Raw genomic sequence first — 21,986 nt, forward strand, 5'->3', positions numbered from 1 at the left:
ATGACTCAATGTCAAGTGAACATCCATCACAAAGGGTAACTAAAGATGGTGTATGTTGTTGTACTCCCGTGAAGTTTTCTATGTCGAAGACAAAGTGAGAATTTGTCCCTACGAGGATTTATCTCTGTTTGGTTTTCTGTCTTTGTATTTCTTCCTCCGTTTATCTCTCTGTCTTTTCTAAACACATAAAAAAATCACTAATATTTTCTTTCCACTTGGCAACATGGCATGTTATGCATTTTCACTCTCTATTTGATGTCTTTTGCTGGTCAAACGTTACAGCGGCTGACCTTTCCTTGCTTGATGTCCATCAAAGCAAACACGCTTCTTACATGCGCAGCCACAAACTGGAGGTGACAGTTTCAGACGGGACCGCTGAACGTGGTCAGGGTCGTCCATAAAGTCAGCGGCTGGGGTCAGCGCCACGGGTTTACACGATGGTCCCTGGTTATGGTTTACATGACAGATGGTGGAGTTATGGCTAAACCAACATGTACCCCTCATATATCAAGGCAGGGAGGATTCAATGTCTCCTACATGTCTGTCTTTGTGTTTGAAGGCGTCTTAGAGTGGGGTGTTTGGAGAGTTTATGTGTCTGCATTTATTTATGGTTATGCATCTGGTGCTATAGCTTTTTACTGAAGCTTTTATTTTTGGAAGTTTAAGTTTTTTTATTCTGTTGTATAGGCTTTATTTCATATAGTTTCACTTTCAGTCACAGTACAAACAAAATATGCCTTAATCTGTCAGATGTACCCATATGGTGATTATATTGACATGTATGTTATTCTACATCACTGAATCAATATTTAGAATATTATTTGGCTTTACAAAAAAAAAATGATCTGGATTTAAAAATGTTGAGTTCTCGGTATTTTGTCATTATGTAGATGGGTATTTCCCAAAGCTTTTGTTGCAGATTAGTTCAGTAATTATTGAAATTTCCTTTTTCACAGCCTTGAGTTGTATTTTTAGATAATATTTAGCTGTAAAGATGTTTCATCTTCATGGAGTAAAGGAACAATTTGAGCACACTCACAAAAGCTCACTTGCTTACAGCCACACAGGTGCATCATATCAGCCTGATTAAGTTAATTGACGTCAGTCAGCAGCTGGTCTTGAGCTGTAAAACAGGTCTGTTACATTTGTATATGTTGAGTTACAATAGAGTCTATTACCTTTTGTCTAATAAGACACTTGTGTGCTCCAGTGGCACCTTTTATTTCGGTGAAGCAATATGTGAAAACATGGGACTGAAGCACCAACACGACTGAAACTGGACAGTTTCAATTTTGTAGGGTTTGAAAATGCAAAACAAAAAAGATGCACTTTTCTGCAGCTCTTAGTTCTTTCTTGCTTTCTCAATAAGGATGAACACGTTACGATGACAGGCCGCACACATGCTGAATGAAACATAACTCAGAATCTATGTGTGGAAGTGTGACAGCATCCACGCTGACTCTGTGTGAGGCCTGAAATGATTCAACGATCGCCAGCTGGTGCTGAAGTAGGAAGTCACTTCACCTGTTTTCTTTGCAATAAAAAACAACTTAATTCTCTTCACAGCAGAAGTACATGTTCTGGGCTTTTAGCAGAGCTGTGATTTAACGTTTTAAAGAAGTTGTTTCAATCGTGCTGGCCTCCACTGAGGGACTATTTATTTCAAATTATATTCATTCTCCCCCAGAAACAGAGGTGAGATCGGTCTCTGACGTGGAGAGATGCAGCCGTTTCTGTTCCAACATATATTCATGCAACGATCTTGTGTCTTTTTTTATTGTTTACACAATGACTGGATTTATTTCACGCATGTACAAGAAGCACAAAGTAAATTTAGTGTCATCCTGCTGATCTATGTCCAACCGTCTCTGTGATAAATGTCGGGGTACTCAAAGATGTTCCTCGTCTCAGTCCCTGTGTGGGTGGTTAAGGTCTGGATGAGGGGAAGGATGGGGACTTCCAGGTTGAGTCTTAAAAGGTGAGACTCCTTCCTCGCGTTTGGAGAGCACACATTGAAACTGTCTAGCGAGTGTGAAGAAATTGATGTGGTATTTATTTGTATTTTACCTTATTTAGAACAATTCAGTACATTGATATCTCTAGTATGATCATTCAATTTGAATTGGTCGAAACTAAACTGATTCAAAAGATAGAGGCCTACTGAAAAATAAATAATATCAAAAGGGATTTATCTAAGCATATTTTTCATATTTACAGGAAATGCGTTGTGTGCATAGGATTGTGGGTGTTTTATGAGCGTGGAGGATACACATGCATCCTTGTAAATGCGGTGAACAAAAGACCAAAATGAACATGAAAAAAACCTGCTAAAAAAGGCGATAGGAACTTTTGTTTTTTGTTTTTCTCTCAAAATTAACCAAGGTTTATTGCCGTAGTGAAGTTGGCACGTAGTGCACGCCAGAAAATGCCGTCATCACGAGTCATGCGCAAAAGGTCTACAAGTGGTACTTGGTCGTGCACCTCTGAAGTTTTTCTAACTAGGCGCATGCTGTGCATGCGGTCACAGCTTTTTTTCCAGACATGACTGTCAGAAGTAGTTTAGTAATAAAAGCCCTATTTACACGAAGGTCAATTCGGGTTTTTTTCTTCTTTAGAAACAGGAGGTCCCAAAAATCTACATTTAGTTCTTGACATCTATCCTTACAGGGCTTGTATAAAGACAATGAAGTAGTCCATTAATATGAGATATGAGTTACAATTGCTCCTCTGCATTGTGGAGGTTGGTTTATGGTGCTTTGCCGATCACACTCGTTGTCCGCTTGCTTCTTCCTTACGTTTTGTTCGTTCGCCCTCTGGCAGAGAATCCTGCAACGAACAGTGCGTTGAGCATTAACACCTGAATGTGCTTACTTCTTTTGTTATATCTGCCACTCTTTCAGTCTCTCTTTCAAATATGGACTTGGAAAGATGGAGCGGGAAGGCAAACAAACAGTTTTGATGAGTTTTTATTTAGTTTTTATTTAGTTTGAATGAAGTGTGTTTTATGACGATCAGCGAGGTAAATTACTGTTGTCTGACTGGAGTCTCATGGCTTTCAGGGGAGCATATCAATTGAATGATTAGTAAGTTTATAGTAATTGTCTAAATCCACGTATTATATTTATTATACATTCACTCCAACTTACATAGCATAACGCTATAGAAAAGGTTGCGAAAATTGGCACGTCCACCCAGGTCTCATGTTTTATCGCTGCTAATCGGAGCTGGAGCCGATAAATACCTGTCACTGCTGTAGAGCCATTTGTCCTGGGAATAAACGCTGATTGTTATCTTTTACACTGTAGGCAAAAGCCAGATGTTAGTGGGTGATAGTGGGGTGATTCACCTTACACCTGATTGGTGTTCAAATTTGATCAAAGTAACTTAAAAAGGGAAAAAATCAGCAGTAATCTCACAACATTTCTTATACTTCAAATGTGGGACGTAACACTACATACTCGACTCAAGCTTGTAAAATAACTTATTTTCTAACTCCCTTCACCTGTTCACTCACCTGCCTCTGATCACTAATCAAGCCACTAGACTCCTGCCTCTCAAACACTCATTGGCAGATTGTTCTACTTGCTATTCCACGCCAGACTTTCCAGCGCTTTACCCTGGACTGAATTCCTTACAATCCGTTACAGAAGTAGAGAATAGGAAAAGAACATCTGCCTGTGGTGACCGCAGCACCTCAGCTGTCAGAGCTACATGCTTGAAAAGGACATTCATCTTTAAAACGACACGTCATTTTCCACACACCCGTGCAGCTTGCTCAGGACATTTGACTTTGCATTTCAACACAACACATAATGTCAAAAATACATGCTGCTCTTTCTGCTGATGAAATACATCCATTTTTAACCGGCACGTGAAACACAGCTGCCTCTGGTGCCACAGCACCTCAGCCCTCAGGACATAATCCACTCATCCATTAAGTAAATCCATGATAAACACATGCCAAGCCCGTAGTAACACTTTCGCTAAATGCTCGTGCGTGTCCCAGAGCCTGACCCTTTGCTCCCTCTAAGTGGACCATAACTCTCAACTAAAAGTCATCTGGTCTGGTTTACTGCCGGTCGGGGGTTTAACTCTATCGCTATATGCACCAATCAGAGCTGCACTATAACTCTTATTAATTGCGTGGATTAGTGACGACATGACGGCGGACAAAGTGAGAGAGGCGAAGCATGTCGGGAGACGAGACAAGATGGAGAAAGTGAGAGACAGGAATGAAACAGGGCAAATGTTGATTTTCTTATAATAATCATGCTCAAATGCTGCAAAAAATGAATCGGTTAATAAGTATTGTGTGTTAGATAGAAAGGCGTTTTTAATCTTTCAGATGTGTTTTCTGGCACAATTTGAGGAACCATATGGTTTTCAGAGAGAAAGAGACATGAAAGGACATCCAGGCAGGTGTTGCCTTCCCCCAAAGTGATTGTGGGGATCATTGTCTGTCAGCAAAGTAACGGCGATCTGAGACGGCACTCGCGCTGACTCGCTGATAGGATAAGACAGAGCTGTTGAGCTGAAAGAGAGACCGATCCATGTACATATTGGAGAGATGATGGAGGGAGGGATATGAAGTGGTTGGAGGGAGAGAGAATTAAACGATATTGAAAGACGGATTGGGGGAGGGAAATAAACAGCTCTGAGAAAATAAGAGAAAGACTGTCTGAGATCTGACGAGGATTGTTTATGAGGTGATGAGTCCGCAAGAAATGACATCAATGAGTTTGGGTGCAAAGCAGCTGAAGGGAATGAGACCAGGTTAAAACTGAGACCAGAGCAATCATGTACAATTAAATAATACATTCTCGTAGTCAATATTCTCGTACAATGTAAAAAAAAAGGTTAAATGCTCCATGTCTGAGTTAATCAAATCATCTAGATATCTTCCAGTGTTAGTCTTGTGTTACTATTCCTCAGCAAGCGCAACAAAATAAAGTACACAAAGCATTTACTAGACTTGATAGCGTGTGATGCACCACCCTGCAGTGATTTCTATAAACCTCAACACTGGAGGCATCTTTTGGGCAACTGCTTAGTCAGCTGTTGTCAATCACCTGACTAGCAGAGCTAACAACACAGGCAATTGCTGTTAGATGACTAAAGAAGTAAAAACCTTTGAAACTTTACATTACAGTCATTTAGCAGACGCTTTTATCCAAAGCGACTTACAGAGCCCATTTTCTTAACAGAAGCCACACTTTGTGGACTTTTACTGCAGCGCAAAGCTCACCGTAATCGTTCATGTTTACCTTTTGACGGGAACGAGGTCACAAAATGACATCTGTGCATTGAAGAAACTGTTGGGAGAGTTACTCCACAGCCAAAGCATGTTTCGCAGATGGACGGACGAGTTGCTTTGATTCCGATTGGCATTTCTGAGGTGCAAAACGGAGAGGTGGGTGAGTTAGAAACAAGGGAGGGGAAGAATAAAGATATACTATTCTAAAGGGTAAATAGAGCTGGCCTTTGGACTTTGGTGTTGCTCAAGACGTTCTTAATGACATTCATCAAAAGCCTGAACATCACCAAAAGGCTCATTCACAGTCCGGTGCTCAAAGGTTGGCCATGGACTCAGACACGTGAAAACTCTTCCTCAATGGAAGCTTCTCAGCCTTTGTGGGTCGGCCACTGGAACGAGATGGGTTTTGAATGATGGCTGTCCGTTTGTGTGAAGTGAAAATGTGGAGTGAAAAGGAGGGCAAAAGAGGACTCCTGTTTGCGATTTGCCTGGAGACTTCACAAAACTAACATCCTATAGAGGGGTTTCTATAGAGGCCAGCGTTTTTGTCTGTGGAAGTCATGGGGTTAATGCTATTCTGGAGGAAACTGGGCTCCAGTCGGTTCCTCTGTGTGGTGAAGTGGTCCTTGTTGACTCTGCGTGTTTGTGTGTCAGTGTCCGTGCAATTTTTCTGGTGCGCTCATGCTGGTATACGTAGACGTCTTAACAATCAATCGACGTGTGTGTTCGCGTTTGTGTTAGAATTAAACATGATCCCAAATAGCTAACAGTCTGTTTGTCAAACAAAATAAAGCTATGAAACTCTGTTGTGTGAGTGTTAAGTTCTTTCAGCCTCAAATAAATGCGTGTAACAATAACATGAAATGAAACTTTGATTTGCTCACAGGGGACAGGTGAGTGAGAACGCTTGCCTGAAGCATGGATACAGTTTTCTTGGCAGGTGTGTCTATTGAGTTATCGGGGAGGACAACTGGTTGATGTCGGAGAGCAACGTAGTGGAGGCTCATGACGGGGGGATTCTAGCTCGAAGCATACTGGCCTTTATTGAGATGTAATAAAGGAGAGTATAGAAGACTATAGGAGTACAGAGCCTATATGCCAACAGACCGCTTAATCCTCAGACATGGAGGCATGACGAGACTCCCAACACTCCAAACTCAAACAGATCGACACGGTGATTGAGACGTTTAGATTTGGTTTTTGTTTGGGTGCACGTTTTGTTTTCCTTCCCCGAGCTGGCGGGCATTAGCTGTTTTGGGTGTAAATGCTGTGTTTAAATGCGAAGTGTACGCCTGGGGGAGTTTTCTCTGACTGAAGGTATTTGGAGAGTTCATTTCCAAAACACTGGCAATCCTTTCTGTTAAATATCCGCAGTCTCTTAAAAGCGAGAAGGTCCGAACTGCTATCATTTGTAAACCAAGAATAGATTAATCTTTTAAATGTATCATCTTGTAACAGTTGGTATCTGTTACTTTATTTTATTTATTACGTTTATTATCCCTAGTAGCACAGCGTGAGACCTCTATGTTTCAATTGGTCCTCAAACTAACTTGGACCGGTTAGAGATACAGCAGAGTGTGTTCAGTCAAAGCTACAAATGATTTTGGCACAGCAAGGAGATTAAATAAATCCTTCTGGACACATAATAACACTTGTCTGTTCATTTCTATCGTCATGTAGTGGATCCGTCTCCAGTGCAGCTGGTGCATACATGTAATAATCCCAAAGCAGCATTTGAATGCTAATCACTGAGGCTCTGCGCTGATTAAAGCAAACATTAGAGAAAGTGAGAAATCTACTGTTTATGTAGGATTTGATCAGTCATCTTGAACTGAATCAGTCTGTTCGGCCGAGTTATAAAGACGTACGACCACATGATTGTGTGTGAATACTTTATAAAAACAGGGGAACAGAGACTATTTTGAAATTTCTGGGTGCTTTTGTGTGTTTAGTGTCCAATTTGATATATTTTTAGATTTTTCCCCAGCTGGGTGGTAGCTTTAAATATACCCTTGTTTCTATTGTAAGAGATACAATGATCAAATAGATCTTGGTAATCATTACGGATTAGGGATCTGTGTTTAAGGAAAATAAAGACTTTACAAGGCTGTTATCTGGTAAGTGAAAACGAGCAGGGCTTTTGTTTTTATGCCCTCATGATGAAAGAGGAAGTGAAGAGGAAGTGATGGAGCAGAGATTGGTGTTAAGTGGATTGACCCCAGACATCATGATTAAGGCCAGAGAGAGGGTTCTGGTCAGAGGTTATTAAAGGATCATGAAGGGATCTAAGGGGTTATAAAGGACAGGTCTGGAGGAGATTAGCCGACACCGCTCCACATTCCACACCAGTTTACACACTGGAGAGATATGAAGTCAGTTTAGCTGACCTGCAAATAACTTTCAACTTCAGACATGAGTATAATCAAGGTTGTTTACGCCTAACAAAAAAAAAAAAATTAATTTTACAAATCAGAATGTGCAACTTTAGTTTGACTGGAGGAAATAGGTGTTTAAAGAGGAATGTATGCAGCATGCAGGCAACAATGTTGTTGACGAGACAACAAAGTGCAATAGCCAGACATTTCTTTAATGTGTCTGTTACGACTTCTTGTGCTCCATAATTGTAATTTTGTTCACAGTCAGGCTCTAATTTATAGTAAAAAAAAAAAAGAAGACAGTGGCCTCATGCCAGAGTTTCCCCCAAATCACTAACTCCGCCCCTATACCTGCATCATCCTCCGTGCACCAGACGGGTCCAGAGGGTTGAACTGGGTGGTAATGGGAACCAGAGCACCAGAGCTTCCTCGGCCAATCACATGCAGCACCATCCCACTCTCGCTGCATCACTCCATCACTCTCTCTTTGCTCTCCTCGTATGACCAAAGCCTTAGTTCATAGTCACGACCACTGCTGCATTCACTGCTCATCCCTCTCATGACTTTACAGCACTGTCATTTTGTTCCCCTTATCTTTGTTGAAACCCCTTTTCAACCTGTCGGTCCTGCTTTAAGCTCTTACTCTCTGTCTTTCTTTCTTTTTTACTCTCTCTGACACACATACACACACCACAGACTTGTGTTTTAGCCATTCATCAGTAGCTAATCTCAGTTGTCTGCTTTCAGGTGTTTTGGGGCCACGTGCCCAAAATGAAAAATAGCTCTTTGGCAGACTGTGTGTGTGTGTTTGTGAGTTTCCTCACTAGTGACCAGAGGTCTAACTTACATAAATATTTGGTCCCATGAAGGCCGTTAGCAGCGGCTTATGCATCATAAAGCTCGTTTAACAGGAGTGTAAATAAACAGTAAAGCGAGCGCTGGCGCCCCGCCGAGCTAGCTCTCCTTCAATAACTCAGTCTGGGCTCTGCCTGCTGTGGACGGATGCATTCTGCTCTCCACCTGGGCGACAGGTCCCACTGTGTGGCTTACTAATCCGTTCATCTTGGCTGAGTGGGACGGGAAATTTAAATTAGCTCGCTGGAGGCTAAAGCTGTGGACTCGCTTGGAAAAATCATTTCGACGCTTGTTTTCTCAGAGGTGATTTCTTTTACGAGGTTTGTCGTGAAGAAGGAGTCAAAGTTTATGATGCATGGATGATGTGGTCGTAACGCAGAGCAGACGGACGGAGTGAGTGTGTGCACGCTTGTGTGTGTTAAACTTAACGCCCATACAAAAGCACAGTTTTCAAATACTTGTATTTACCTGAGGATTTCAGATCATGGTGGTTTGTGAAAAGGTATGATGAGCTCTATGTCCAGGTGGAATTACATTAATCAACCCAAACATCTGCACGAGATACAGAGTCGACTCTGACAAGGATGAACTGGAGGAGAGATCTGAGCTCGGGTTGATAAATGGGCCGTGATATCACTGCTGAGACCGACACTCTTCAACGTCTCTTTTTTAAATTGATTACCTGGACCGCTGTGCATGGAGCCTGATAAAGGTTAAGATGATGTTTCTGAAGCATTTAAAAAAAAAAAACTGATATAAGAAATCATTTGTTTTTCAGTTGGACATTTTGGATTCTCAAAAAATGCCAGTAATACAATGTATTCCACTTCATAAACCCCTGTCCCTCCTGAGTCACACTTCACTCTCTCATATCGTCTTCCTCTACATGCTCTAGTACACTTTGTCCTGACAAAACAATCCTTTGTATTTATTTCATCCGGTCTTCTTTCTCTTGCTCCTTTTTCTCTATCCTAAACGACCACACTGGAGGTCACAGGAATATTTTGTTACAGTTGTTTTCCGGGTGCTGCTCCTCTGGCCCTTACTGTACACAACCGCAATGCCTTTTCCTTACAGTCTTGGTAAACTAGAAATTTAAGTCACCCCCTTAAAAGACTATCAGCTGGATGAATTATAAAGAGCAAAATGTAGATGTGCTTTCAGCCAAAGAGTGTACATTCATGACATTCATATCACCAGTTTTCCAACTACAAGTTTCTTTATTTGATCCCTGAACGTAAATTCTCTTTTCACTTGCTCCTATTCAGAGAGGTCACACCGCAGGTTCGACCATGCAGCAGCAGCCCTGGAGCAGGAGGAGATGCAGGGTCACTTCAGCAGGGTAGACGTTTGCTGATACTGGTTAAAACCCAGCTACTCTGCCCTGAACCCTGTCTTCCAGAAGTTATGTTTATATACTTGCAACAGAAAACACATTGCGATTGCTTTGATTCCTTTTTAGCCATTAGAGTGGCATCAGGAGTGACGATGTCTGTTGGTCCAGTCGGAAATATCACGACAACTATGGGATGGGTTACCATGTTGTACAGGTATTCATGGTGGACTTGTGTGATCCTCTAACTTTTCCTATCGCACCACGCTTGACTTTTGTGGATTTGAGTGAAATATCTCTGCTTCTGTTGTGGTACACACTTTTGTGCATCCACTCAGGATGAATTGTAATAACGTTGGTGATTCTCTGACTTTCATTTGTGCCACTGTCGGGTCAAAATCTGTTCAATATTTTGGTGTTTGACCGAATACTCACATCAGCCTCTCTTGTACTTTGTGTGCAGCCTCACAGAGCAGGAAATGGAAAACATGTATCTTTATTAATAAACATCTCTGGCTGATGCAATGGAAAATGTATTTTATGATTTGAAATAGAACTCGGATAGATTCTTACCACGCTGCTGTCAAATGCTGTAAATAAAATGACAAAAGGAACACTTGCACATGATACTCAAACAAGTAGTTTAACGCCCAGAATGCAAACACTCCTTCAGCTGGACCGTGTAATCCAGGCAGCTATTTTCTTTTCCCATTCACCGGGCATCTGTGTAAGTGGCGTCTTCAGAGCTACCGGCTCATGTGTTAACCTCCGACATGCTCTCCTTTTGTTTGCTGCTGCACGGTTGATGTAGTGACCTCGCGAACCCGACGGTTATTGTCTCACACCGTTAAGTGCCTCCTGATTGTGGTGATAATGTCTACCAGATTCTCCTCCTGTCTCACACGCTGTGCATACATGCAGCAGCACATAGGCATGCATTTCAGCACACACACACACACACACACACACACGCACACAAATCTAAACACTGACCGTTCTTTGCTGTCGATCCCAACCGCAAACAGTTTAGTGATCCACTGACACTTCAGAATGTTTTCAGATGGCGGAGGAAGCCGCGTCAACATGCAGCTGACATGTTGACAAGCGGATGTTGAAACGTGTGTTTGTTTTGGAGGCTGCATGGAGCAAACTCATCCCCTAATTAGCCTGACTTTCTTACAATCTGCATGTTGCTGACCTGCACCTCCACTTTGCCTTGGTATCCCTGCAATTTGCACTGCTATTATACTGCTCTCAACAACAGACATTTATTTCATTTGTTTTATAATTATTGAAGGACTTGGTGGAGGATGAGGTCATGTATGAGGGCTGTGTTGATGAAGCCCACAACAAAACACCCACACACCCACACACACACGTATTCAGTACATACACACACTCACATGCACCTCAGCAACCAATTTCACATCAGCCCTTCACCCTTCTTCCTCCTCTCACCCTTGTAACCTCAGCCTCCACCATGGTGACTCCAGCTGTCAACAGATGGCCGATCCCACACGCTGAGTGTTGATTTAGTCAAAGATGTGAAAACAAACCAGGTGTCTTTTCATCTTCCTGTCTCTCCTGCAGCTTCTCCAACCCTCCTTTCTTGTGGTGATGAATCTAAATCAGTTGGTTTTGTTTTCATTGATACTTTCTTAGTTGGTACATTATTTAAGTAGATCATCATCTCACTAACTTGCTACCCTTGTGCTGTTTAACTGAATTATATGGGAACCCAGATTTCCTCAGAGTATTGACAAAGCCATGGAAACTTTGTACCAATAGGCAGATCCAAGGCCAGTGCCGGCCACTATTTTAGGCCCATTTTATCATCTGAGGCATAGCTCTGCACTCTGGGGCTTAATGTTTGCTAATCTGATGGAAACTCGATTTGGGGATCTATTTATAGCAGCTGCTGAGTACAGGAACAAAGATGGGGCAAGGGCAGGGTCCTTATGTCCTATTTAACATTAAACATCATTACGGAAACAATTCAGAGGGTTTGACAATACCTCTCCTTTGGCCTGCTTACTTTTTCTTCTGTTCATCTGATAATACTTTGTCTTTTGCATGGAAACGTGGCTCGATTTCTTGAAAGTGCAGAGTAATTAAAGTTGCATTTGTCTTCCAAAAGTGGCACAGCACATATTTTATCAGCATGGCAGACTAAACGTCAAGTCTGCTCAGGCACGATCTCAGGCTTAACCTGGTCCCCCATTTCAGAAAAACACACCCATTTTAGTGCAATAACAGCTAAAAATAATCAATATATAAAAAGAAAAATGTTTTGTACCTTGAATCTGATGAGTAATGCTGACCATAGAGGATGAAGCCTAACACAATATTCCCCTTGTAGGAAGACCAGACATCTAGATCTAGTTGAGGCTTGAGTGTGGCCTGCAGGAGACATTTCTCTGGGGATTCATGCATGCTGCATCAACACTGTTGTATTACGTTTCATTTGAGGAGCTTTAATTGCCTTCTGGGCTGGAAATCTTCCAGAGAGATGCCGACTGCTGAATGCAAACACATTCAAAATACACAAACTTGCACAAACACAGACACACACACACACACACCTGTCCATCTCTTTGGGCATCTTTAATCTTTTCTTAGGTTCCTTGCACTCTTTTTCTTTTCTTTCTCAGTTTCCATTGAAGCCACTTCTCAACCATCTGCTGTTCTATTCAGCAGGGTCTTCGGCCCCGGGCCTGGCACCGAAGGTCAGAGAGTGTGTGTGTCAGTGGACAATGACCCAGTCGGACAACCCCCCTCACACACACACACACACACACACTTCAAAAACTTTACACCGAGACCAGTCCGTCGGCATCTTTCAAGACGGGTCTTAGGTCCACGGAGAGGTGAGAGAATGAGGATGGAATTTATGTGTGTGTGTTTTTGAGTGGATGTTAAGTGTGTGTGCCTCTTTATATGAGCCTTGTCTGCTCCTATCCACATATCCATCCATCATTTTTTCATGCACAAGAGGACCCGTCCCTTAAAAGCAGCACAGATGAGCATCTGATCAATACAAACAGTCCAGAAGTGTTAACGTCTGCTCGTCTCTCCGGAGTAATACTAGCCTTTACTCTCATTGATTTCTAAAGGAAAGATCATTATGGGTGGCTGAGCTGTAGAACACTTACCTTTTTTTTCTTTTTGTGAGTTTCTTCATGGCTCAGTAGTGGACCTATCTAGCGTTGCCAGAGTTAAAGAACACTCCCAAAGCTTTTGCCAGACTTCTTTTCATGCACCTCATTTCACTTTGCATCCTTGTGAACCGAAGGTGAGAAATATTGGCTATATTTCTATAGACTATTCTGCTGCCATTAATACTAACTAAAGTGACAAATAAGTATCAATACACCGCTGACAATAGTCTATAAAATTACTGTTTACTCACATTTGGTGAATTTGTTTACACAACCAGCAGTTAAAGAGGAACATTATAATTCACTTGGAGTCGTGTTTCTGGCCACATGCTGAATGTAAGTCATTAGCTCTGTTTTTGGTCTCTACCAACTCCGGAGGGCAATATCAGACTCTTTAGCTGCTAAATGTTCACAGTCACTGACTGTGTATTTCTACTGTTTGGTGCTGAGCAGGTAGTGTGCACAGTGTGTTGAACTGAAACTCACCATAAAGCTCTGCAAAGCAAAGGGGAGCTGCAGCCCCAGGTGATAAGTATTTGTAGGTTCATCACAACAACCCCTTTCCCATCGTCTCATTGTAATTTGATACATCCATCCATTATCAGTAACCGCAGGGTCACGGGGAGCTGATCCCAGCTGACATTGGGCGACCTGTCCAGGGTACACCCTGGACAGGTCGCCAGACTATCGCAGGGCTTCAGACCACACTTACGGACAATTTAGAGTCATCAATTATCCTGAGCTGCATGTACATGACAATTGTTTTTATTCTTCACAGGGATCAAGAAGAAACCTACGACCAACCTGTGCCACTGTTTCAGAGGAAAGCGACGTGTGGACTTTGATCTGTCACATCTAGTGTGAGGATTTATAACTTCTCTTCCATCTGGGAACCATCTTACGAGGACTTCAATGGGCGAGTAAAGCTCTCCTCTTGTTAACCCTGAGTCTAGAGAGAAGAAGAAGGAGGAGAGAGAAAGTCCTGTCATGTTTTCACAGACCGCTCATAAATTGGTGATACGGAGAGGAGGGGACTCATAATACAAGTTAATGGATCTCCAGTAAAAGAGCTGAGCGGCCAGAAATCATTTCAGTAGCAGCCAGTTTTTAGTCTTGAAATGAAACTCCTCTCAATGTCCAACATGGAAATAGTTATTGTAGTAGATAATGTGATGTCAACTGCAGGATTAAAAGGGGGATGTTTACATTAATGCGCAGAATGATTAACAGTCAAAAGACTTTTTATTTATCACTGAGCGCTTGTTTTGAAGTTCAAGATCTCTCGACTGTAATGGAACCAGTATTGTCACATTAATCTTTCTTGTTTCTACTAAATATACATGGCCCCCATTCAAAACATTTGCTGATGTATGGTTCGGCATTTCAATGATATTGTATTCTATTACGTCTGTATTTTTACGGCAGTTAATCATGAAACCGCTCATTGTGAAACAGCACATCCCACGAGAAGCACCGCTGGTTGGAGATGAGAAATAATTTGGAGATTGAGAAGCATGTTGAACATCTCATTCCTCAAGAACTGCACATTTTCTTAATTGGGTTGGCGTGCTAATGTCAACCAAAAAACGAGCAAGCCCAGTACTATGCCCAGTACCATGCAGCTATAAATGCATCATTAGATTGTCTTTTGTATGTGTGTATGTGTGCAGATAACCAGTCTGGCTGCCCTGACTGGGTGCACTTAAACCTTCCTCTTTGTTGGCAGGACAGCTGCTGAGTTCCACTAGATCCTATCGACTCTCCCTGCTGGGTTTTCTCTGCTGACGGGGAGAACAGGCTCTAATGCTCTGAAAACAAGCCTGCTGCGTTTGTAGATGGACAGAATAAATGACTGGTAACACAAGAAGAGGCAAAGACCAGTGTGGATGAAAAGGAAAAACATTCAAAGACATTAGGGGTGAGAGAGAAGACAAGTAAAATGACAGGGGGAGCTGAGAAGTGAAGCAGCTTGTCATGAAACGGGAATCAATAAGACGAGGCCATTCAAGATGTCTCGTGTAATAATCTGTCTCAGCTAACAGCCTGACATTTATCTGAGTGAGACGTTTGACACAAATGGACTCAAGATGGTGTCCTCGATATATATCTTACGAAACGTTTTCTCACCATATCTCATGAAAACTGATACTCTGATTTTTCATAACAAGCTACATTTGTATTTGGAGCAATTCAATTGCTCAAAAGGTTTAAGTTAAAGAAATGACTTGTGATAAAACATTTAAAAAGTCCTATTTACACGGGACTACTGCAGTAGTTCACACGGGATAAATGAAGTCTGTATTTTACTTTAATTTACTGACATTATCCCTGAATATGATGTCAAGGCTTTAAAGTAAGATCCACTACTATATGATATTTTTTATTTAATATTATAAATATCATGTTATACAACAGTAGTTACAGTAATAACTACTCTTAAAAGTAACAAGTGACATACTTCTAAGCCTTTACAATTTGAGGTTATCTCACTAACGCTACATTACATTTTGAAGGGTCAGCTTGTTTGCTGACTAGCCGTTCATTTAAATCTCTGTGCGTTCAGTATAGAGACTGGTCTGGACATGTTGGCTTACCAAAGGTGACTGGATGTGTGGTAGCCAGCTGCTAGCTTCAACCAAAACATGTGCATGTATAGCTTGCTTACCATATCCATTGATAAGTCACCAAACAGGAATCAATGAGTTTTGTTCAGAGTTGGAGGGTATACAGGACCATCCTGTGACAATAGGAACGGGTATGATGTTGGTCCAGCACAGTTAGAATGAGGCATGTAGAGGAGAGGAAAGCATCCCCAGCATTAATGACAGTGTGGGCTTTGGTTAATATTTAACCATGGCAACAGTCCTAACCTAATTTTAGCCAAGTCCTGTTTGGCAAGTGGATTGAAATAAAACACCCAGAAACAGGCTTTCTCTGTTTAACACAGGACTGTGTTGGCTGTCGAAGCACAAACACTGTGTCCACTATCCTCTAACAGTTTGAAAAGAGAGAGTCCTGCTTGCGTCCCACCTGCCAGACTTGTGACTTCGGGCCAAACTGGGAGCAGAGACGAGGACTCCCACTGATACTGGCTGTCCAATCTGCCAGGGTCATGACCTCCGCTCCGTCCCAGCACTCTGAGGATCAGATCCCGGCCTGGCCTCAGCTCTAGACTCGATCCACAGCGCTGCTCTGCTTGTTTGTGCATCGATCGTGGACATGGATGGAAATAACGTGGATGTGTGCGGCGTCTGTGTGTGTGGTGTTTAAATAAAAGTTATGTGTGTGCCAAAGCCAACAGATTTGTTCCTGATGTGCCAGACGTACATCCCATTAAGTCTTCAGAGCCCATAAGTAATTTACATCACAAAGACGGCATCCTTTCTCATTTGTCTGCACAGGTTCTATACGGTGAATTGCCTCAGAGTAGAACAAACTGCAGATTTAGCTCAACGATATGCTGCTGTTTGCAGAGTTGTTACTATCAAAGCTGGAGCTTAAAGATGTGTGTGAGCCAAATGGACTTTAATTTGTCACAGCCGAAAAGCTCAGCGGTGGAATACGTTCTTTTAAATCCTGCCATGTAACCTGGTGTTTTCAATTTCTCTCCTTTTCTCTCTGACTCCTCTTGGCCTCCATCAGATTTGGCTTAAAGACAAACTCGAGCAAATTAAACTTGTCAATTTGAAACGGACCCCTCAATCACGCATCGCCATGGGACTGCTGAGGAAGGAGCGGCTGCCATTAGTGTGTCTTTTCCACCGAGAATCTCAGAGGTGATGTCATGAAAACTGTCACATCCAGATGAATCCAAAATGAGAACACCCACATGTTTTTCATGCGCCATCGTGCTCGCCAATGTTCTGCAAATCAGCAGCTGATCATTCCAGTACTCACATTTCTCTTTTTTTTTTTTTTTGTTACTACATTCCAACATTCACGCTTCTTTTGCATTTATGGAAATCTGCTTCCAACTTTTTTTTTTACACTGTTCTGGGCTCCATATTTTCTCATACAGCTGGCAAACATTTTCTGCAACTTCATGCTGTTTACTGAACGGTTTTCTGGTCCAAAAACTTATTTTTGGCTCCCAAAAATGACAACTCTTATTGTACCAAACGCTAAATTTGAATTGGATGAATTCCGAAATAATTAAGGGCAGTTAGTTGCCTCGATATTTAAGAATTTGTGGGTAGTCAATGAACTTTTAAGCCCTTCTTCTCACCAGCAGCCTTTACAAGCAACAGACACACACAATATTTTACAGAAACACGGCCGCGGTCACTGAGCATTCACAGGACATCTCATCCAATTAGAGTTTGAGTTGTGATGACCATCCCATCATATGGCCTCCTGCTCTCAGCGTATCCCTGAGAAGAAGAGCACACAACTGCCTCGCACTAAAAACACACAGTCTTGCACACTTGAATGTGGCACCAGCACACCAGTCCGCCCTCTCTTTTCTCAGCATCCCATAATACATACAGTAAACACATGTTCTGCCCCATACAGAAGCTGAAACCCTGGCAACAGGGTCAGATAAAAAACATGCTCTTGACAAATATATGAAAGACGAGAGGGATTCAATGTGCTTGTCGAGCAGGAAATGAGGAGCGAGGAGGAGGGCGCATGGGAGGGGCGGCCATTTTTATTTTGGCCTTTGTTTGGAGAAGCATCTATTGAGTGGCATTTGGTGTCATGCCAGATGCTCTCCTCAACAGACGGGCACAAAGTAAACTGGATTAGTCACTGAGACGCTTTTCTCCCATAACTGACAGCCAAGGAGAGCTGAAAACTTCAAACGCATTCAGGAAGTTTCTACCTAAAGACCAGACGCGTATTCAAATGGAAATGCCTTTATCGTCGCTCTCTGCCGGCGTCCATAACTTTCTGACTTATGTGCTGTACATGTGAATGGGGACTGCAGGATTAAAATGGCCAAGAGGCCGACTCAATGAGGAGCTCTCTTCACGTTTTGTTCAGCCGAGACCTCTGTGGTGTTTAATCATTGTTTCCGCCTGACTGCTGAGTGCTCAAGTCTGTACTAGTATTTGTAGTTTACTCATTTAAACGCTTATATTGTCTGTAAATAAGTATTTTAATATGAATCTGATCTGTTAAAAGTACTAGAATATTTGATTAATTACTGATTAACAGGTTTATCTTCTCGTCATATCAATCCTCAACAAGAAGTGTGCGTGTGTGTGTGTGTGTGTGTGTGTGTGTGTGCGTGTGTGTGTGTGTTCCCCTTGAGAGGCCAGCTGCTGAGGATCAGTGGAAAACGTGCCAACTGATAACAGCCACATCACACATCACACGCACGTCACACACACACACATCCCCCTCTTTAACCCCCACACACACCTTAAACCCCCAAAACCTCATGTTTATCCTGTTTACAGAACCCTGCTTCAAATCACCACCATAAACACACACACACACACACACACACACACACACACACACACACACACACACACACACACACATACAATTTCAGTTATTGTAAAACCCAGACTCAAAAGACTGTAAATCTCTCGTAGCTCAACCTAAAGTAGATGAAGTCGGCATAGTTTTAACTCAACACTTTCCTTTTTATGATCCAGCTGATGCATTTGGTGCTCTTGAGAATTTCTCCACACGTTGATTAATGTGTGTTTACGTGGCACATTTTGAGCCTCTCATTCAGCCCCGGCTGTGATTGTGAACTACTGTTTATTTTAGCCCAGTGGAGGGAAACCTTTCATCTGCCCTGCCACCATAAAATAAAACTCAGCACCAGACTCAAACTGCTGGACAAACACAATAAACTCTGGACCGCAAAGCAATCTCCACTCAAGAGATCCTAACAGGGAAGTCGGGATCTGCCGTCGCATTGGGAGATTACCCAAAAGATTAGTCTGTTTATTTGGGTTCTTTTTTACATGGAGGGGCATTAAAGACGTTAATAATGTGTTTGTGTGGCTTTGGTTTAAGTGCTATGACACACCTGCTGATGAAAGATGATTATGGAAGTGGACAGAGTGCGTCTATTTTATCCTTTTTAGTTCAGATGGCCGTTAACGTGAGTGTACATTATTTCAGAAACTGTTTTCTTCTGCACTACACTACAAACCAAAAGTGAAAGAATTTCTTCTCTCATTGAAAACCCCATCAGTTCTTATTTAACCACATCTTGATACGTCCTGTTGTGTTCAAGGTTTCGTTTTACAAGAGACATCACATTTACAGCAAAAATAAAAACCTTTATTGCACCTAATAACCTTTATTTGGGCAATTACTTAATTCAAATAGGATGCTGTTGCATGTGTGGACCTGATGCAGACCATCCACCCAGACCACATACTCGTCTGCTCTCCATCATGTCCCTCATCATGGCAGCCATTTGTGCGAGCTCGTCTATCAGGACTGGTCCAGAACAAAGACCTGGCTGCCTGTAACTCTATACAGGGACATGAAAGCTGACCTCTGACCCCACGTGTGATACAAGTGGCAGTGTTGTCCCACAGCTCGGCGGTAAACGTGCCAAACACATTCCCGGCCGCCATCGCAGCCGCGCTCCTGTGGCGTGTTAGCGCTGGAGCCGCTAAAACACTTGTGACATTTGTTTTTGTGTCTCAGTAAATACAAATCTCAGCACTGTGATGATTGGATTGACAAAGTTTCAGCTAGCTTGGGGAGTTTGGGGTTTATCTGAGCTAACTTGTAAATGTTAGTGTTTGCATGAAACATTATACAGACTTATTTTACATCAAACATGTCGTCAGAGAAACGTCCTCAGAGGAGGAAATACAAACATTGTCTGTTGAGGGTGTGGAGCACAGAGGTTTAGCTTCAGTGTTTAATCAAATCAATCCTTGTAAGCACATCTGTTTCCCAGCCGGCATTAAAAACTAGTGCTGTGGTCTTAGCCCATAGTCAAATGCACAAGTGGTTACATTAAAGAGTCACTACATCCGAAATAAATAAAACTATAAATAAAACTGTCAAAAATGTTCAAGTTGTGTCAACTTCCACACATGAAACTTATTGATTCTTTTTCTTTTTATCAACTTGTTTTTTCAGTGTGCAGGCAATTATGAAATGAGATTGCTGATTTTGACACTACAGTGTTTTATTTGAAAAGCCAGGATTCAGGAGCACAAACTCTGTCACACTTCTTTTACTCTGGATGAACCAAATTACACACTGGACACTATATGATGGGACTTTTTCTATGTAAAGTTCCATTGAAAACTGTTCACAATGCGGACTGTGAGTTATCCATAATAATAATAATAATCTTGCTCATAACTCTTTGGCAAGGCAGCAGAAATCTCTGAAGCAAGTATCTCGATATCTACCCGTGTGGCGACATACTAGTCATAATTAAGTCATAAAATATGCATTTTATAATTTGCATGATTAAAGCAGGTTAAGCACACATCGCTCTTTGTTACTGTTAACTGATGTCAATGTTTGTGCTCCTTGGGCCATAAAACAATAAAAATGCATTGTTTGCGTAAAAAAGAAAAAACGTAAAAAAAATGTAAATTCCTCCAAAGTAATTTGACATTCGTCTCTTGACAGCTCAGTTTCATCTCCCCGCTGTTAATGGCTCTTATATTAGTCTCTCTGGCTAACAGTAAACACCCTCAGGTTTACAGCTTACAGCAGGGCTCTGGCTCAGCACGCTGCCATGGTATGGGCCTGTAAACTGCAGGGGACGAGTTTCAGGCAGGCAATTGACAGGCAGTCTTTAGCAGCGTATAGTTGTATTACTGCTGCCGGTGGTAGGGGGCTGCAGATTAGGGGGGGGAGTTGAATCACCTCCAACAGCTCTGACAGGGAAGGCGCCAAGTTCTGGCATGAAGACCAGTTTCAGTTTACCAGCCGCTGGTTTCAATGCAGCAGAACAGAGGGAAAGGAGACTCAAACATCCTTAATTGCAGACATGTTTTTAGACACGCACACACATGTACAGATATGTACACACACGCATATACTCAACTAACGGCACAGCAACATCTACACACACATCTGTGTCCTTTTACATTGTTGCTCACCGTTTTAGTCCAATTTTCCCAGATGAAGTTGAAAGTTCTCCGTGATTTAGAATAAGTGCTTCAGAAACATGTGAGAACTTCTAAAAGTGCCTGAAGGCTTTTATTTCCCTCCCACCTGTTATAACACCCCCTCTCTCTTTGCTGTATGTTTGTCACATCTCCAGCAGATGTCATCTAAAATCTGATATTCGTGCAACAACTTTTGTTAATAACACTATACGTAGTTTTACACACCATATCAGCCATACATATACAACACTCGCTAACTTTATTGTGCATTACTCAAAAACTTTCCTTTCAATTTTTTGAGTTATTATCTTGGGACAGCAGGAATGATACCATGCCTTTATAATTTTAAAACGTATTTTACTTTTTCAGTCATTATGTATCCACTGCAAAATGTTTTCTGGACTTAATATTTATTTGTTTTCATGACAATGCGTACAGGGGTTATCCACAATGTTTTTCTCTAGTATACTGTATTTTAAGATATAATTATAACGTCATGTAAATTCATTGTAAGAGGGGGAAAGAAACACATGCAGTTTTCATTCATTATTTAACAAACAGCCGCATCCCATCACAGAAGCTTCCTCTCCAAATATCAGCTTGTTTTTTTTATAATCTTGGCCTGGAGAGTCACACTAGTCAAACACAATCAGTTTATATAATGAAGCCACATGACTTTCATTTTTATTCAACACAGTTTCTGCTCTTCTCATTTTAATGATACAGTTGGCCAGTCCAAACAGTCCTTTAATAGTGTCATTACAAAGCCGACAGTGAAACTGACATGGAACCCGACAAAGACATGAACCAGGCATCATGGAAATGAGCCGAGGCGGATGACATAAGAAAGCTGAAATATACAACAATGTTAGTGCAACAGCAGGGAGCCCTGGCTCCGGAAAGTATGGACTGTGTGTGTGTGTGTGTGTGTGTGTGTGTGTGTGTGTGTGTGTGTGT

Source organism: Anarrhichthys ocellatus, unplaced genomic scaffold, assembly GCF_004355925.1.
Source record: "Anarrhichthys ocellatus isolate YVR2014 unplaced genomic scaffold, GSC_Weel_1.0 scaffold31, whole genome shotgun sequence".
Classification (NCBI taxonomy): Eukaryota; Metazoa; Chordata; class Actinopteri; order Perciformes; family Anarhichadidae; genus Anarrhichthys; species Anarrhichthys ocellatus.